Source organism: Petromyzon marinus, chromosome 34 (assembly GCF_048934315.1).
Source record: "Petromyzon marinus isolate PM22_M1 ecotype Great Lakes invasive population chromosome 34, UKy_Petmar_22M1.pri1.0, whole genome shotgun sequence".
Taxonomy (NCBI): domain Eukaryota; kingdom Metazoa; phylum Chordata; class Hyperoartia; order Petromyzontiformes; family Petromyzontidae; genus Petromyzon; species Petromyzon marinus.
Window position 1 is genome coordinate 11,285,642 of NC_133700.1, and position 19,260 is coordinate 11,304,901.

The window sequence follows — 19,260 nt, forward strand, 5'->3', positions numbered from 1 at the left end:
CGGCACGGAAGCAGCAACAACAACGTGCCGATTCAAGGCCACGAAGATAACACTGAGCAGGAAACAATATTCTGACACAACAACAAGCTACCACAACTCCTTGGTCCGCCACACAACCACCGTGACACAACCCATTGCCCCACCAAAGTTTACTACGTTTGCAGTCACATAGATACTGAACCACTGACCCACTACGACCGAGGTGCAACTAATTATTCAACAGGCGCGCATGCGGACAGTGTATTTATTACATCCCAAGCACGGTTAACCGGTTATCCATATAATCCGTGCACAAATAATCAAGAGTTAACTGCATCTAGAACCGCGCGGCAGTTCTCTGGGAGGCGAGAGCAGCAACAGCAGCAGTAACAAACGGCCAAAGCAAAACTAATTTTGATTTAATAAGTAAAGATCTTCGGCAGTGGAGAAGAGACCGGGAGGTCGAAATTTAATCCATAACCGTGGTCGCATTTTTTTCTCCTTCCCCCCCACACCCCAACAATGTCCACCGAGAGGATGGCTCTAGCGGGAGAGAGAGAGAGAGAAGCAGGGTGGAGAGCGGGCGAGCGGCACACGCACGCGAGCGAGGCGGACGATTAATAGGATAGAGTCAGAGTTGAGAGACCCTCCGTGTCTCTGCGCAATCCATCACGCGTCCGCGAGGAGGGCCCATCGCTCTGCCGCCGCCGCCACCGCCATCACCTCCTGCCACCGCCGCGCTCGCCAATTTCTCCCGGGGACCGCCGGGTGGCGGGTGGGGGGAGCGCTAATGATGCTCGCCTCGCAAAAACGTTTACTTTCGCAGAGAGACGCATCTGGGCTCGTGGGGGGGGGGGGAGGGTCGGGGGAATAAAAATTATATTACGCATTAGTTGAGGACGACATCATCGTAAAGATGCATGCACCAGGGACGACACGTGATGGCCGATTTTGGAATGAATCTGAAAAATCGGAAGGAAATTTCCCATTGCTCCATCAAAAACGTTCCGTATCAGACTTATCCAAAAAAATTGTGGTCACGGGAAGTCACCTCACTTTCATGACGTTATATTTCAGCACTTTTCAAGCCAAAAATGGTGTCACGTGGTATCGGGTGGCATCACGTTTACGCGCACAAAGACTCAGAACGGCCTTTTGAGAAAAGCATCGGAACGTCACGCGAGGGAACTACCCCGGAAGAGAAGCCCGCAGAACCACTTTCTTCAGCAGGCCTCCCAACCCACCCATGAATAACGTCGCCTTCACACTGTCCCACGTGTCTATAGTTTTGACAAATTTAACTTGAAACACTTTAAATAGCGGAAGATATTTTCCTCGGCAGTCATTAGTGGCGCCATGGTGGCGAGATGTTAACTATCTCGCCTGGTATACAAGGGGTTGTGGGTTTTATCTCGACCCTGACGCCTGTTGTATATTTGGAGTTTGCATGTTCATTCTCACTGTCAACTGGATTTTTCTTTGGGTCCTCCGGTTTTTCCCTCTACATTTAGAATTAACAGGCATTTAAGAGTATTTGGCTGCTATAAATTTCCACATGATAAGCTACTTCGTTGAGCTATCATGTGGGGCCAGGTCGCTTCTGAAAAAGAGCTATGAAGCTCAGTGGGGGCCTTACCTGGTAAAATAAAAACTAGTTTAGTTTTAGTATCTGGGATGACACAATTAATAACAAAGTCTCACTGAGTCTCTAGACTATTTCTCTGGAAGATCCTGCATTGGGATTCCATAAATGAGTATTTGATTGAATGTGGGAGAAAACCGGACAACCCAGTTAGTCAAAATTCAAGAATCCATCGCTGTGCTATAATCTTCTGGCTGCCTTGTAGCCAAAGCCGACGACCACCTGGTATTTTCCAGGCAGTCTTCAATGCAACCCTGAAATTAAAATCACTCCACGTAAAAACATTGTTGAGTCACGGGTGACTAAGACCTGGATTCACAAGTGATGCTGGCTCAGTGTCTATGACACGGGCAATAACATTAGCCCACTGAGCCACCTCCACACTTTATTTAAACCCACAGGAGGCCTATTCCCTGCGTGACAAGTCAGGTTTTTAGTGTAGGCCCTTTTTTTTTTATTGCCGTAATGGTTAGCTCATTGAGAAGGAAATAAAATAGATGCTCAGGAAAACAGATGGGGGCGCTGAGTCAATATTTTGGCTCCGTCAGGACTTATCGCCATGTAAACACGGCGAGCCACTTTAATTAAAAAATTCGGACCCTTTGCACTTCTGCGCTGATGATCAGTTAAAGTAGCAGAGAGCTGTGTTTTATACGGCAATAATGCGAAGTGGCCAGGAAGTTTGTGCTGGAAATCCATTTAACGGCAGACAGTTCATTTGCACGCTCGCTAACGGACTCGCGCTCCCCAGCTGCGCGTTGTTGTCCTTACCACTGCCGCTACCGCAGTTCAATTTACGAGTCGAACCACCACGCAAAGCGTGCTGCTGCGACGCGAGTGACCTCGCGCCTTCATCCATTATCCACCAGACGTTCCACAAATAAAATAAACGGTCATCATCGTCGCTCTCCCCCCCCCCGCGCAGGGGACACCCCCCTTTCCCAGTGCAGGGTGGGAGGTGGGGGGGGGGGTGGCGTAGAGCCGCAGCTATAGCACTCGGCAAGGCACAATTTAGTAATTGCCGGTAATTCTTCAAATTTGGCCGTGCCCCAGATACATAATGGCCTACAATTTCAAGCGATGCCGTGGGACCTTTAGCGGTCCACGCTGCTTGGCAGGCGACACCGCTTGCTCGACGGTGGACGTGTCCACAGAGTGGCGGGGTATTATTTAGATGAATTGGAACGGCAGAGAGATCGGAAATCACAGGCCAGAAAACTCGTTGGCTTGTTAGGCCGGTCTTTAAGAGCACATTTTTGGCAATGCAAAGCGTAACTGGTCCCGCTGTTGTTTGCGAATACACTGACGTTAAGAATTAAGTCGGCCAGTGCTCCTAATTCTTTTCAAACCGGAGTTGTACTTGGACTGCATCACTTCTTCTTTCGTACAGCTGATCCAGATGCAGAGTAACAACGCCAATTTCACATTCAAGTGGTCAATCCAGACAACCGTGTCAGGAGCAGCGGAGTATCGCTTTGTCTCTCTCGGAGAGACAAAGGAATTTCACCATTATATATTGTACAATCTGTTCTGGATGGCTACAGTCACACACTGCAGATTTTTTTTTCCATTTGTGCATCAGGTATCCGCATCTGCCACGGTTTGTGCGGATGTGGTTTAAGGTGGACCATGAGCTTCGCGGAAGATCAAAAGTCAGGGATCTTCTGCTGTAGGGAGTTATTTTTAATAGGGAGTTATTTTTAACTCCCTATTTTAACTCCCTCCAGCTTCCCAAGCTTCATTGGGATTGAACGCCTACTGTTGAGGGTTAAGTGCCATGAGTGCAAAAGGGCCTTGCTGCGTGACTTCAAGCGCTGACGAGGGACGTTACCGAGGTCCTGATGAATGGGAAGGGGCGACTGTTTTTCTCGATTCGCACGACTTCCCGGAGGGTTGCAGAGTTGTGGCGGATGGGTGGGTGGAAAGAGTGTTGGAGTCGACTTGAGGGTTCCAGTGATACACCGTATTGCTTTGTTCAGTTGGACATTAACACGTCGAGTGGGTGACTACTTCTGGTCCATAGCGGTGCACGGTACTCGGCTACAGAGTACACAAGGGCCATCGTTGATGTCCGTAGCACCGGTGCTGATGCTCCCCAGCTTGTGTTTTGCAGCATTTGGAGAAGGTTGTCCCTTGTTTTGGTCTTGCCGCTACCTTTTTCAGGTGGTCGTGGAAGGTTAGCGTGTGGTCCAGCTTCATTCCGAGATAGGTTGGAGTGGGGTCGTGCCGCAGAGTGTTGCCGCAGGTCACTTTCAGATTGTGCTTGGTGCTCCTATTATCAGGATAAAATGCAGTGAGTGTTGTTTTGTGGGGACTTCTTGAGCCTCCATTTCCAGAAATATTCCTCCGGTGGTGTGTAGGTCTTTATTCAGGCATGTCGCTCGCATAGACATTGAAGAGTGTTGGCACGAGTACTGAACCTTGTGGCAATCCGTTGTTGAGGAACCGGGGTGAGCTATATTTGTCGCCCATATAGACGCGCAGTCGCCTATTGCTCAGCATCGTCCATATCAAGCGTATTGTTCCGAGGAAAGAAGGAATGGTCCTTGCGAGCTTCAACATCAAGCCCTTAATCCAGACTGTGTTGTAGGCCGAAGATAAGTCCACAAAGGCTGCGCCGGTCTTGGATTTATTCTGGGGCGCTGCGGCCAAATCATGTTCACAGCAGCTGCATCGAGGCCAGAATCCCGCTTGTTCTTCAGGATTCACTGACGAGGCAGATTCTCCGGAGGATGATGCATTCCAGGAGTTGATAGGTCGTGCACAGGAGTGATACTGGCCTATAGTTTTGTCGGTTGGCTTGCTCAGTTTTCGGTATTGCAATAACCATTGCCTCCTGCCATGCTTTTGGGCTGCATCTGATTTTCATGGTTTTGGTGTACAGTTTTGGCAGCCATTCGAGTACCCGAGGGCCTAAGTGATGGGGGATTCTGGGGGGATACCATCTCTACCGGCAGCCTTGCCTTTCTTCTTTGGTTCATTCGGTAAAGTCACATAGAATGAGAATAAAATAATAAAATAAAATAAGACAATACAATTCTCACGACGTTTCGGCCACAACACAAGCAGCCTTCATCAGTTCTGTTCTTTCACCTGATGAAGGCTACTTATGTTGTGGCCGAAACGTCGTGAGAATTTTATTGTCTTATTTTATTTTATTCTCATTCTACGTGACTTTACCGAAAGAACCAAAGAAGATGAATCCGTGCAGTCACAAAAGCTTTAAATCGAAATTTAGCCTTGCATTTCTTCATTGCAGCCCCAGACTCTCCCTCACTTCGTCTGTGCTGATGGCGGTGGGGTCTTGCGAATAAATTTAGGGCACTGTTTGGTGTAATTGGCGATGGATCTCTTGCTTGACGTTTTTGTCTGGCAGTCCTTTTGTGTTCTCCACTGGTTTGCAGGCTACAGAGTTGGGAAGGACTTGTGCAGTCCGGTATTCTGTTGTATTAGCAGCATCCAGATGTCGTAGTAGGGCCCAGGCATGGCAGCTGGAGTCTGTTAAGTCCAGGCCCTTCAATTCACTCAAAGACTCTAGCAGGGCATTTACAACTGGTTGTCCTGTTGGAGCAGGTCTGAGTTTATTTGTCCAGCAGGGAGTGGATTATTTCCGGATGCCTTTGGGGATGCTCTTCATGACGGCTGCAGTAAGGAGGCCAACAAAACGGTGATTAAAGTCTGGTATCGCGGGAATTCGACTCGCCAATCTTTCTACAGCCTCATTATAGTGGTCAACCAGTCAGCTTTGACCAGGTTCCTCATTGTTATTCGTTTTGACAGATTTCACTTCTGATACATGTACAGCCATTTTGTCAATCCACTGCTGGATGAGGAACTGCCCACACCGTGCGGGTCATGCGAGTTATTTTGACCTTACATCACCATGCTGACAAGTGCCGGTTGGTGAAGGCGGACAGCATAAACGTTGGCTCATGAATCACAATTCGTTGTGTGTGTGACTGTCAGTGCTGCGAGGGACACTGGTTGTATAAACTTTTGGTAAAATTAGTCAACAACGATGATGAAGGAGATTGTGGTAATGACCGCCAAGTCATTACACTGGCAACAAAATGAATACATTTTAAGTGTGACATCTGCGTCCCCCCACCCTCCTCATGCATCAAATATACAATTACGCACTTGAGCCTTGGCAAGTAAAAATATATCATTTATAAAAAAAAAAATCCTCAAGTAATTTTACTGCTCAACTTTTGCAATAGCGATTGCCATTCAAAAGGCAATTTCGCTCAAAATGCCACGTGCCAAATTAAGCAGAAGCCTTTTCGACGTAGTCCGAGGCTTGGCGTCGGAAATAATTTCATGTTAGCGCACCAGGCATTACAGGATGTGCACAGCCATGCTCGTTGTGATTCTGAAGCACGTCCCGCCAACCCGCACAGTCCCAGGGCCTCACTAGCAGACACGGGGTGGTGGTGGTGGTGTTTTTTTCTTCGTTTTTCACTCCACTTCTCTCCTGCCGCCACCCAAAAATACATCACTTTGCACGATACCACTGGGCCGAGCGGCACAACAGAAAGGGAGCGAGAGAGCGAGAGGGGGGTTGGAGGTTTGGGATAGAAAACAGCTTGCAAATTAAAAAAGGCTCCACGGATCGATGGGGCTTGCAGAGCTATCCTCTCCGTGGGCGATGCCGCCCCTGGGCCTGCCCTCTCGGCACACTCTGCTCGGCCCACATGGGCCGCACTTATCTCTCCACGGCCGCGGCCACAGCTAAGGGGGCGCGCGTGGAGGAGCGATGATGATGGTGGGGGTCGGCGGGCGGGAGTGGCAGGGGTTCAGGGGCCCGCAGCTCCACGCATCATGCGGAGTCGCCACTCCGCCCCAGCGCAGCGGACGCTCGCGATGAGGCACACCACACGCGCCCGAGTGCGCGTATGTGCGTGTGTGAATGCCAGAACGTGGCCTCAGTGTCACAGTGGTTCGCACGCCGCCCCATGAATCAATAAACAAAAACCCCGACCGAGAATTGAATCAACACCTGCCTTCATTATGGGCACGGGCCCTTCATCACAGTGTGTTTGAGTGCGCGTTGTATACTTATGATTCCTATTCTTTCAAGTGCTTGCCGTTCGAATGCAACAATGGGTTGTTTTGACGCTGTCAATGCCACCAGGCTCGCCCCACGTTTAGCGATTCAAATCGCCTGTCCGTCAGCTCGTGGGGGGGGGGGGGGGGGTTCTCGACTCCCGACAGCCGTAGGCGTCCCCACCTCAATAAAGCACAAAAGCCTCCGCGTCCCGTGCATCACATCTCGACCGCGCAAAACGGGTCCCCTTTTCATTCCCTACCTGCAAATTAGGCTTTGCCCGCGGGCAAAAGGGCTTCACTCGGAGTGACGCTACACCGAACCCCGACCGTCCGAGCCCCGTCACCCACGCACGCACGCGCACGCGCGCGCACACGCTTGGTCGCGCCGCCATTATGATGTCAAGTTCTGCGGTGCTAACGCGGCCATCGTCTCCGCCAGGCCCTCCTAACGAACGCGGGGAGGGAGCGACGCAGCGGGGAAGAAGAAGCGCAGGCAGCGTGCGCGGGCACGATTGGGGAGGGGTGGGGGTCGGCAGGGGACATACCGAAACTTCAAATGTCGCCTGTAATTAGGCACGTGACAAAGCACCGTGAGCAGGCCAGGGTCATAATTCTAATGGGCGTGAGCGTGCTGCAAGATGAGCTCCTCATCCTCGTGAGGCGGCGGCGGCGGCGGTGTGAGAAGCGGAGTGGTGTTTTGGGCGGAAACGCGCCAAAAAAAACTTTAATAAATCTTGAAATCTGCCCCGGCGCCAGCTTGCGACGGAGAGGCCTTGTGACTCGGCGGCGGCGCGTTACGCAGACGCGGCGTCGCCCAAACCGCCAGAGCTGCGCGCCGACGGACGGTGAATCTAAAAAACGACCCCTCAACTTGTAAAAAAAAAAAAATTCTATTTGAAAACAGAATGTAGCTTGCTAAAGGGATTATGTGCCTCACCTTGAAAACGGCAAAGGAGCTTTGCTTAAATATTATGTCATAAATAGCTCAGTTATCTGCGACACGCAGTAAAAAAAAACAAGATCGCCGGGAGCTTTGATGTTCAATTAAAGAGAGCTGGGCTCAGAGCGCCATATTTTTGAAAGTGACAGCAGTTCAGACATAGCTGTAAAGCCGGGGTGGCTTGGTGCATAATGCCTACGTTGGAGCGCTGAGCCAACACGGCTGTAGTGCTGGGTTACATTGGAGAAACGAGACGATTACACGATACCCCGAGCGCTAGAAATGCTACCAACTACAGCGTCGTCAAGCGTGAAACTTGGCAACGATGCGATGGCAAAAATGAAAAGTATACAATCGCTCAAGGGGGACTGTGGGATTCCAAATGTGATCATGCAGAGGATCAGCCATTGGCCTTTTGAGGGCAAATGCCTACACAATGTTCTTTGTAATCTCACGATGCATTGTGGGCCTTTCCGGCTTTTGCATGCAGGTTAAATGTCTAAATGACAACACAGATTAAAATAATAAAATAAAAACCAATGACAATCATAAAACAATTAAGGGGCACGAACAACAGGACTGGGGTGAATGTAAGATGGCAAGTTAGAGACGCTTGAATGCATTCATAATAATAAACCGAGCGAACACACACGCACACACACACACTGGCCGTCACCGGTGGCCCCCTAGGCGCCCGCTGGTGACAGCGAATTCCGCTTAAACGACGGCGGTTTCCTTCTCATAAAATTCCTGCGGCCCTCCCTCCAGGCCCGTCCGCCCATCCCTCCTCCAAAGAGCTGACGATCTGCACGGGGGGCCCCCCGCAACGGCCACAACAAACAAACGCACGGACGACGAAGACGACGACACCACCACCGCTCGCGCAGCAAACAGGTCGCACACCACCGCGGCACCCTCGTAGCGCCGCCGCGACCCGTCCGGGGGGCTCTTCATCTCGCGCCATTCATCTCGCGAGCTTAATTACGAGCGGCGTGGCCTCCCCGCGGTTACAACTGAGGCACCGCGCGCACGGGGGCCGTCTCATGTTGCACCAAAGGCGCCGTGATTATTTTGCGCGGCGCTAAATAACGCGATCACTTGTTAGATGAGCCCCGGCGGTGAGATGAAAAAGCAGCCGACATGAAGAGTAACCGCGGCGATTGGAGTGAGTGGATTTCTACTTGCCCACAAGCTGTTATGTTTAAAAGTCTTTGCCGCAAGAGTAGTGCATTAAACTTTTGCTCGGCGAAAAAAAAAACGTCAAAGAATTCGTGTTTTTTTATTGTAATAAGGGGAGAAAAATTGCACATGCTAAAAATAAATAAAAAATACAAACCCAAAAGCTCTTAACGTGCAATTGAAATCTGGCAGACAAGCCGATATTAAAATGCGGCACACAAATGTGATTTTAATATGACTGTTGCGGCGAATTAAGCGTGTGACGGATGAAAATAAGTGCAGGGGACCTCAGACAACAAAACCCTTTTTCTTCTGTACGGCCGGGCATTCCGAGCGAGAATCGTTCTCCGTGATCCGCAAATTTTTTTCCCACGAGCATCAGGCTCGCGGTTCAACGAGCGAGTCGGCGAGCTGCACGGAGGGGGGGGGGGCAGACGGTCCCCGCGGAAGGTGCAGGCCGGAGAGGCCGGAGGGAAAACATGACAGGGGCGGCCGTCAGCCGGGACCAGCCCACAGCCACGCGTTTTTTAGGAAACGCTTTGGAGAAAAGGGGGTGGACGGGGCTTCTCCGGGGTCAGCAGGTGGGATCAGCCGGGAGTTCTGGGAGGACAGAACGCGCATGCCCCCCCCCCCCTCACTTTGAAGGGCTCACCTGGAAGGGCTCTGCGTTCCGCACGGCACATTCCCCGTGGGGATAAACAAAAAATATTTAAAATTAAAACGGGAAAGGGGGCGGGGGCAAGGTGAAGGGAGGGGGGCGGTGCAGCCGTGACATGGCTAAGCCACCGTTGCACGTGCACGCACCACCCCGTGTGTACGTGTGTGCGTGCGCGTGTGTGTACGTATGCGCGTGTGTGTGTGTGCACTCGTAGGTTCCTGGCCATGGCCAACGTCACTGGCGAGTGATATCCTGAACCGGTGCTGGGGCCTGCCCCCTTAAATTTGTGCGTGTGTAAACGTCAGCACTGGGGAGACAAAGGCGGTCACACCACCGCCCCCCTCCGTGTGCTCACTAACAGCACTTGCCCCCAACAGTCTGTAAACGGCTAAACGGAGGACCTTTGTCGCTGTGAAGTAAGTTAGGGGTAAAACCCGTCGCTAATATAATTTTTGCCGCCGAGCCGAGCCCAGCAGTAATCAGCAGTGCCATGAATCTATCAGTTTAGCTGCCCTGGCTGCGTAAGTTCCGCTCGTTCTCGTTCCTTCACGTGTCCAAGGTCATTTTAAAGAGCGGTGTCACAATTTCACCCCCCCCCCCCCCCCCGAATATCCGTGATCCCGGGTCGCAATGTCATTTAACAATCTATTATTTGTTTTACACTGTAGCGGCTCCAGGAGAGGGGGGCATCATGTGAACCCCCTTCAAGTAAGCCGTGTGTAGGAATCGGCACACGCCGGCTCCCACACACATGCTTCGATGCGCGTTTCGTGAGCTGATATTAAATCGATGGACCGAAGCGTCGTTACACCACTGGGTCTGAACGCGTCAACTATTCACTGACGTGATGCATTCATGAAGAGTTAACTACTTGCAAAGGGGGACGCAGGTCAAAGAGCAAACGGCTATTGAATTGCAGCTACGTACGGACGGTGTGTGGTGCACGTGAGTTTGAAGCTTCGTAAATGAAAAACAAAGACTTTCAATTGACGTTCTCATGATGTCCTAAAAGTAAAGTTTAAAATCTCGTTCAATATCAATAAATCTTACGAATAAAATCGCGCAACCTGGTTGTGTAGCGACAAGATAAGAGCCAAACACGTCTTGAAATTCATCTTCCTTGAGTAAAAGTTCATAATCGAGGATTTTTGGGTTAGATCACGTAAATATAAATGTGTCGTTAATCCCGCCACCACCCGGCACAGCCAATTAGTAAGGTTTGTCACGTGTTAGAGAGCAAATCCACAACATTTACAAGAAAAATTGATTTGCTCTCCAACATACTGGTGTGCTGTTCCAAGTAACGAATGGGCATGTTCTGTTTATGTGACAAACCTTACCAACTGGCTCTGTCGGGTGGTGGCGGGTTTAACGACACATTTATATTTATGCGATCAAACGAAAAGAAAAGCCTGGATTACGAAAGATATTGATTCGCGAAAGCCTCCTTACGTGTTAAACTGAGCACAAGTTATATTCCACCGCTGAAGGACGCGGGTTGCATCGACTGCATTCATAAAATGTCGGACGTTTGTAAACGTACGCACCTCACGTTAAAAACGCTTCTATTTTACTTTCAATGTGACGTGTAAATAACACTGACCGTGCGCTGAACACACACCTTAAATTCTAGCCCAAAAGATGTCAGTTGTTTGGCATTAACGCACAAAATATTACGAGGGTTATTACCCGCAAAGTGGACGGAGTTTCTCTCAGCTGCCACCTCGTCCGTTCCCGTCGCTGCTCGCGAGTATTTTTACTTTAAAAAAAAAACCTTGTTGATACGGCAGCTGGCTAATACTGTTTTTGTTTGAAGCACAGCCCTAACTCGCTGTCAATCCACGGGCTTAGACACCTGGGCCCGTCCCTTAATAGCGGCTCAAAAAAGGTTCATTTCTACGGCAAAAAACACCACGTGTATTTTACAACACAGCCCCTCGCCAAGAGCAAGATTCTTTTGGGAAAGGAATTGACAAAGGGATCCGGGGGGGCCCGTCACAAAAGCCGCCATCAAGGGGCGCACGCACGGAGGGGCGAACGCGTCATCGCTGCGGCGATCTGTGTAATGACAACAGCAGTGGATCTACCCTCGCAGAGCGACAGCTTCACCACACACACCGCCGGGGGTCTGTTTCGCGAGGACCCTGCCTTTAAGATGTTCGGTCGATCGCTACTTCAGTATGTTTGTGTGGACGAAAAACTGGAGCGCTTGGCAGAAAACCCCATAAACAAAGGGGAATGTTCAAATTCCAAAGAGGTAAACTTGAAATACAAGAACACCTACTTGCTGTGCTGCCTCATGCACACACCATTTAATATGCCCCCATTTATATGGGTCTCAAAGACAAAGGCCTCCACCCCCGTATAGGCTACAAAGACTGTTGGGGCAAATGCTGTTTTTGAGTACCTACGACGGCTGGCACGGCACACGAGGAGGAGGGTGAACAACACCACGTCTGGCCGCCTCTGTCTCCCCAGTGCCCGTTTCCACATCGTACCGGGTACCAATTTCATGGCGAGTTGACCTACACGAGTCGCAGGACCGGTTCCGTTTGCCACTATTGTTGGCTGCGGGCGGGAATTGAACAAAGGTCACCGGGCTAACCACTGCTCCACCGGTGTCTCGCACGAACACGGAACGATGGCTCCATATCAACGCGATCCAACAACCCCGAGGACTGAAGGACCGAAGCCCCACGGGCAATCACGAAACAAAATCAAATCAATCCCACGCAACGGCTCGGGCGGAACGGAACACGACCGCGGCGCGCGGAGGAAAGAGTCTCGTTCCGCCGCCCGTCGTCACCCGGAGCTCCGCGAGTGAGCGAGCGCGGCCGTCAGCATGGGGAGCGAGCGGGGAGCGACCGATGGGGGAGCGGGAAGCGTCGAAACAGCACGGTGATTACACGGCTGTTAGCCAGCACGTGAGCCGTTTTACGGCGAGCGCGCGGTGGGAGAATTTATATTAGCGAATTACGTTTACACTTCGCGCGAAACCCCGATGGGTCCTTTAAGAGATGAACCTGCCAGGCTGTGGATTCATGTCCCGTGACCCCGAGTTAAAGGGAATCCTTTTATATCCCCCTTGTCCACGGTGTTAGATTTTTTTCGATATAATTTGTTTAAGTTGCGCCCCGACACGCGGCGAGCGGCGCGTCGGGGTTTCTTCTTGCGCGTACTATCGCCGCATCGTCGCCGCATCATCGATTTTGCAGTTTGTCTTTTATGAGCGAGACAAGTGTGGGAATATAAGTGTGTATTTTGTCGATCGATTCCCGCGCGATGGTAATTGTTTTAGAGGGTGATTCACAGGCAACCTTCCTAATTATTCCCAACGCTGAATGTGATTTCGATTGACCTGCGTTTTACGATTACTGCTGTTATCTGTTACGCTATAAAACTTCCGTAATATTTGGTAATAGCTTCAGAATACGAACATTACCCTGTTATCTTAAGACAGTTAGATTTTGTGCACCAAGAACTTAATCAATAATACATGCAAATGCATATTATTAAAGTTATTGTATGTTATTAAATCGTTTCTTTGCTATTCGTATTTTTTAATTTTTTATTATTCCTTAAATTGAGCATTCACTGATTTAACTGATTTTACACATCTGCAAACGACAGTGCCAATATCCGGACCAGACTTCATTCACGTGTACATTTTAATTATCAAATACATTTGTCAACAGCTTGGAAGTTTGCGCCGAGGTTTTGCCACACTGCTCATTGACCATCGGTATGAGCCATGGTCTATCTACTGCTAGACCAAAGCCTCTCCCATATTAGCGGAGACCTGAGAACACAGGCTCCCATTCCCGCTATCTGCAGGCAGTAAGCATCACGGCCAGGAATCTAACCCAGATTAGTGGTGGTACAGCACAGCGACCCTAAACACTCCGATACAACTTCCCCACGCACACGCACTCGCAACCTCGGCTCGCACAAACTCGGCGCAATTGATCTGTCAACGTCAAAGCGCCAGGCTCGGTCGCTCGCAACAGAGGCCTCTATAAACCGCAGCCCGGCGCGTAATTTACGCGAGGAGTGCCGACCGCGACTTTACGGTGGCGCCACCGCCGCCACCGCCGCCGCGCAGACACGCAGCTATGTGTCCGGCGAGCCGCCTCGCCACAGCAACATTCCTCCAGACCCACCCCCCCCACCCTCCACCCGCTACCCTCCGCCCCCTCACTGCGTACGGCGCCAAATCCTGTCGCCGCCCGGGCGACAGGATTTGTAGGGTGGAGCGGGATGAAGCGGGGTGGAGCGGGGAAAAGCGGGGTGGAGCGGGGAAAAGCGGGGTGGAGCGGGGTGGAGTGGAGCAGGGTGGAGTAGGGAGGATTAGGGTGAAGCGGGATGAAGCGGGGTGGAGCGGGGAAAAGCGGGGTGGAGCGGGGTGGAGTGGAGCAGGGTGGCGTAGCGAGGAGTAGGGTGGAACGGGGTGGAGCGGGGTGGAGCGGGGTGAAGTGGGGTGGAGCGGGGTGGAGCGGAGAGGGGTGGCGCGGGTGGAGCGGGGAGGAGTGGGGTGAATTGGGGAGGAGTGGAGTGGAGCGGGGTAGAGCGGCGAGGGCTACTCCTTGTGGAGATTGTGTAACTTGGTCAAACCGTGGGCTCTGCCCGAGGGGCAATGGAATTAACGACGATTATTGGCAGCAATTTGGCCGTCTGAATGACGGGGACCAAACGCGCGTCTTTTGTCGTCAACAACGGCAAACAAATTGCGAGTGCCAGGAGGGAGAAGATGAGGGGGCAAGAAGCGTGCTCTTCAGAGTGAGCGCTTGAACATCAACGAACAAAAGCTGATTAAAATAAAACCTCACTTTTTCAATTTCCCAATGTTCATCCTGTTCTTTTGTTAAATGGGGGGGGGGGGGGTGGGGGCGGTGGACCTTACTTCTTGACACTTGTGATGTTTAAAACACGCAACCGGATTGACCACTAACACGAAAAGTGTCCACCTCGTACCGCGCAGGTCGTTAACACGAGAGTGGCGTCCGGCCGCGGTCGGGCAGGACGAGCAGCTCACGGGCCCGGCAGGACGACGCAGCGACAGCCAGGATCGCGCCCGAGGGGACGTCCGCCGCGCCAGCGACGGAGCGGTTAAAATCCGCTCGTGCAAAGGCAATCGGTGGATTTCGCATAGCAAGACCGCGAGGGGATGGTCGCGGTTTGGGGAGGCCTTCATCTAGCAGTGGGTCGATTGATCCGGGCAAATCACGATGGTGGCGGCAACCTCAATATTTGACAATGTGGTTTTTCAAACATCCAATCGTATGAAAGCTAACACGGAAAAGGCCAAATTGTGAAATCAACAAGTTTTTATTTGTTTTGTTATTTTTTTCTATGTACAGCTGAAACGTGGGGTGTGTTGAGACCGTGGCCGTTTGCCCGGATACAAATTACAAAAGAAATCATGCAGCGGAATCCGAAATGTTTTTTTTTTTGACACGCGCTCGTAAAGGGCCGTTCCTGCGACAGACATGGCTCCACAACGCAAAGCAGCCGGGGCACGCGCGCGAGCAAAAAACGTTTACGAGGAAGCGGCAATGGAAGGCGAGGATTTGGTGGCGACTGTTTGCGGTGAAACGTGGCCAAGAGGGCAAATGTGTCCGCGTCGTGGCGGCACGCCTGCCCGTCGACTGGCCCCGTCGGTTCACGGATTTATTCCCGAAATCTCGCTTACATCGGCAATGCCGTTTTTGGGGCATGAGATGACCTGCTATTATATTGTCGGAGGAATCCACGAAGGCGCCAAAAAACATTCTTGCAATAACGAGACGCTCCCTTCTCCATTTGCACACCAGCAGCTCATATAACATTCTGCTGTACGTATTTATGTACGTTGAAATTCTGTCGCACAGCACATAGCCAACCGCGTGAATGTGGAAATTCACATCGGCAGCAGGTGTCATTTTTGAGAAGAGAAAAATAAATCGCCAACGCACTTATGGAAGTAACTGAGAGCGCTAATATTAGAAACGGTGCTGCCAGGTGGAAACGCTTCTCCTCTCGTCACCGATTAGTACTGCCAAGAGGTTTGCCAGCGACGGACCTACATCTCTGCTTTATTGACCTGGTCAAGGCCTATGATACCATCAGTAGGCCTGGGCTCTGGGTTGTTCTTCGTGCTTTCGGAGTCCCTGACACTCTGCTCACGATCGTTAAGGACCTTCATGATGGTGAGCGGGCCCGGGTAACACTGCGTGGCCGGGAGCCAGAGCCATTCCCTGTACACCTTGGGGTGCGACAGGGATGTCCTCTGGCTCCCACATTATTTAACATCCATTTCGACCACGCAGTTCGTGAAGCCTTCAATAGCTGTACCGGAGGAATTTCCATCTGGTACAGATACAATGGGAGGCTGATCGATGCCCGGATACGGTCAAGGGATGGCTCCCTATTGGTCAACCATGTTATGTATGCCGATGATCTGGTGATTGCTGCTCACTTAGAGGAGGAGTTGGAGGCGCTGCTGCTGAACCTGGAGCTTGCCACTAAGAGGTGGGGGCCTTACTATCAGCCCCACCAAAACTAAGCACCTGCCTGGGTATTTTGTACCATCGGATACACCTCCCCCACAACTCTAAATTGGTGATGGGGCAGTTGTGGAGTGGAGAGTTTCCCATACCTGGGCAGTGTGCTCATGACCGGCTCCGGTTTGACAGCAGAGGTCTCACTACGAATCAGTCAAGCGGCATTATCTTTTCATCGGTTGCGTAACGCTGTGTGGAAGCTACCTGGTCTGTCACTCTGCACGAAGCTTCAGGTCTTCTCGGCCAGTCATTCCCTCCCTTCTCTATGCTTGCGAAACGTGGACCCCCCTAATAGAACATCTTCGCCGGTTAGAAACATTTAGGCTGGCCTGCCTACGATCCATCCTGGGTTTAACCAGGCTGGATTGTGTGAGGAGCTCACAAATCCTTGAAAGATCTGGACAAAGTCCCATCGGTGAGCTCCTCCGGCAGGCAAGGCTGCGTCGGCTGGGCCATGTAGCCCGCATGCCCAGCCACCGCATGTCTAAACAGCTTTTGTTCGGCCGGATCGAGGGGGCTTGACGGGTGTAGCATGGGCTAGAGAAGAGATTGGGTGATGTGGTACAGGAGGATGTGGAGCTGAGTGGACTTGCCGATGACTGGTACCAGCGGTGTCAAGATCGGCCTCTGTGGAGGAGGCTCGTGAAGGACGCTCCTCGGCAGTTGGAGGCAGTCGCCCTCCAACAACAACGGAGGGCGGAGGAGCGACGCTCACAACAACGAGCGGAGCGCCGGGTGGCTAAAGTACAGCAAGTTGGCACAGTAGGGGGGGCACAGGTGGTGCATCAGCCAGTTGTCTCAGTCAGTCGACCTCTGGCATCTGGGTCTGCCCCGTGACCTTCTGCCAGCGGGCGTTCAATACTTCACGTGGCCTCAAGGTGCACATGGCCTGGCACAAGCGTCGTGGTGACGTCACCGCCACATAGTGGCGAATGGCGTTTGTTGTTGTTGTGGCAGGGTGCGCGTGGTAGTGTGTGGTTGCAGGGCACTACGTGGGCCTTTCCTCGGCTCATCATCAAAATGTCAGCTCGCCATGTCGGCAAATCGAAAGGGGGGGGGGGGGGGGACGACTCATCTGATTAAAGGCAGAAAGCAGCACAACTGCAGCTACTACGACCGCACTCGTAGCGGGAACAATGATGAATTCTGGTCTCGGAAGCGCCTCCGCGACTACAATCACGGGGCGGCGAGCGCCAAAGGGCGGCCGCATCGCTCCACGCCCGCCTCCCCGCGCCAGACGATGCTTAAGGTCAAGCTGCCCCGGGGGCCCGACACACACAAGGGGCCACTGCGTTCGGCTTCCGTTCGCAAAGTCGTGCAGCCATCACACACGTGGTATGAACTTCACCGACGCTGACGATCAAGACGACGATCATCATTAGAATTACGACCGAGTGTTTTTTGTGCACTCGTGCGCTGTAACATAACGCAATATACGTGCATATGTACGTTGAACTTCTTTCGCACCGTACTTAGCCACCCGTGCTAATCGGTGGTTCGGGGGAAGGACAACAAACTAAACACAAAAGGCAGTGTAGCCTTGAAGAAATTGTTGGGCCAAGTGCTGTTAGCAAGGACCTGTTAAGGCCAGCACGGCGCACGAGGGGGTGGTGTGGCCCACACGATCCCCACAAAGAGTGTGGATCGCCCAAGTAATTGCTGAGTGTAGGGGAGAGAAATGAGAAAGGTGAGAGTGACGGCAGGAGGGAGGGGAGAGGAGCACAGATGTAATTTTGTCTGCCACCGCCCGCCCCTCCGCCCCAACTTCCACCCACACTCTCATCACCCGCCCCCCCCGCCGTCGCCCCCCCCCCAACCTCCACGCACCCCCTTCGCCGCCTGGGCACTGAGAGGGGAATCACAACGGGGCGAGGTGTGCGGCGGGGACGAGACAACGCCACAGGGGACACAGGCGCCAACGCGGTCTAGCCGTGCCTATCACAGAGTGGAGTGTGGGCAGAGTGCCTGTGGCAAGGTGCGTGTGGTAGTGTGCGTGTGTCAGAGTGGGGAGCGGTGGTGCAGCGGTTAGCGCACTGCGCTATGAAGCCAACGACCCAGGATCGATTCCCGCTCACGGCCAACACCGGTGACGATTATCTGAACCAGTCCTGGGCATCCTCTAGATCGACTCAGCCTTAAATGAGTACCTGGTGCGGTGTGTAAACATCGCCACTGGGGATACAAAGTCGGTCGGGCATGGTGCTGGCCACCCACCCCCTCGTGTACCGTTTCAGCCTTCATAGGTGCTCGCTAACAGCACTTGCCCCTACAGCCTGTTAAGGCTATACGGAGGTCTTTGTTTTTTTGTGTCAGGGTGCATGTGGTAGTGTGTGCATGGCAGGTGCAGCAAGCTGTGTGGTGTGTAAACATCAGCACTAAGGAGACAAAGGTGACAAAGCATGGCTTACAGAAGTCGGCTAACACTGTATGTGGTAAAGTCACATCATTATTCTAATTGCTCAACATGTGACAGTCAAAGTGCTGTGTTCAATCAAATCAAGATCTTCCACGCATGGGTGTGTATTCATGACTCGTGAGTGTATACCAGCCACGCTATCCCTCCGTGCGCTGTTCGCCTTAATAGACATTCGAGATAGGCACTTTTGGCCCCCAAAGTCCATAAGGCCAAAGAGGACATGTTTACACTTCATCCAAATTCATAAAAAAATAATCCAGGAAAGCTTCGGCGAGTCTGAATTTCGTGAGAGCGTGTAACGTGATATTTGACAGGTGCTAGCAGAAAACCAAATATCCCGGAGAAACCTCACAAGTCAACAACACTCATTGATGACTCCCAAGCAGGACCCCCCTCCTGCCAAAGAGCCCCGAGACTCAGAGGAGGCATTTCTGCCGAGTTGGCACAGCGGTTGGAGAAATGCTCCCCTTCAAAACCGTGGGGTCGCGGGTTCGCACCCCGGTCAGGGATTGACTTCGGCCCTTCACAGTTCAAGCATCGACAAAATGAGTACCAATTTGAGGGCAGTCGGCAGTGGTTGTCCTACGGATAGACTCGCCCCCTTGCCATCGGAATGTGGCATTCCCACCAATGGCTCGTAGCTGTAAACAGAAGAGGGGTTCCCCGCCCTGCGTTCACGTAAGCGGGACAGCACCGATTTCAACTTGAGCGTAACAAAACAAAGAAGCAGACATTACGTCGCCCCCCCCCCTTCCCACATGTCCCTCGACATAAAAAATAAAATCACCTCTTGCACACCCCATCAGCCACACGGCCTTCCGGGAGAGTATAAATTCAGCAACATTGGTTCGACACGGG

At 52.0% G+C, this 19,260-nt stretch overlaps 1 protein-coding gene across 4 annotated transcripts in view; it reads right to left on the minus strand.

The window, feature by feature from the left end:
* The window catches only part of OLA1 (Obg like ATPase 1), a 69,555-nt gene that overhangs the window by 13,263 nt on the left and 37,032 nt on the right, over positions 1–19,260 (minus strand). The window lies entirely within an intron of this gene.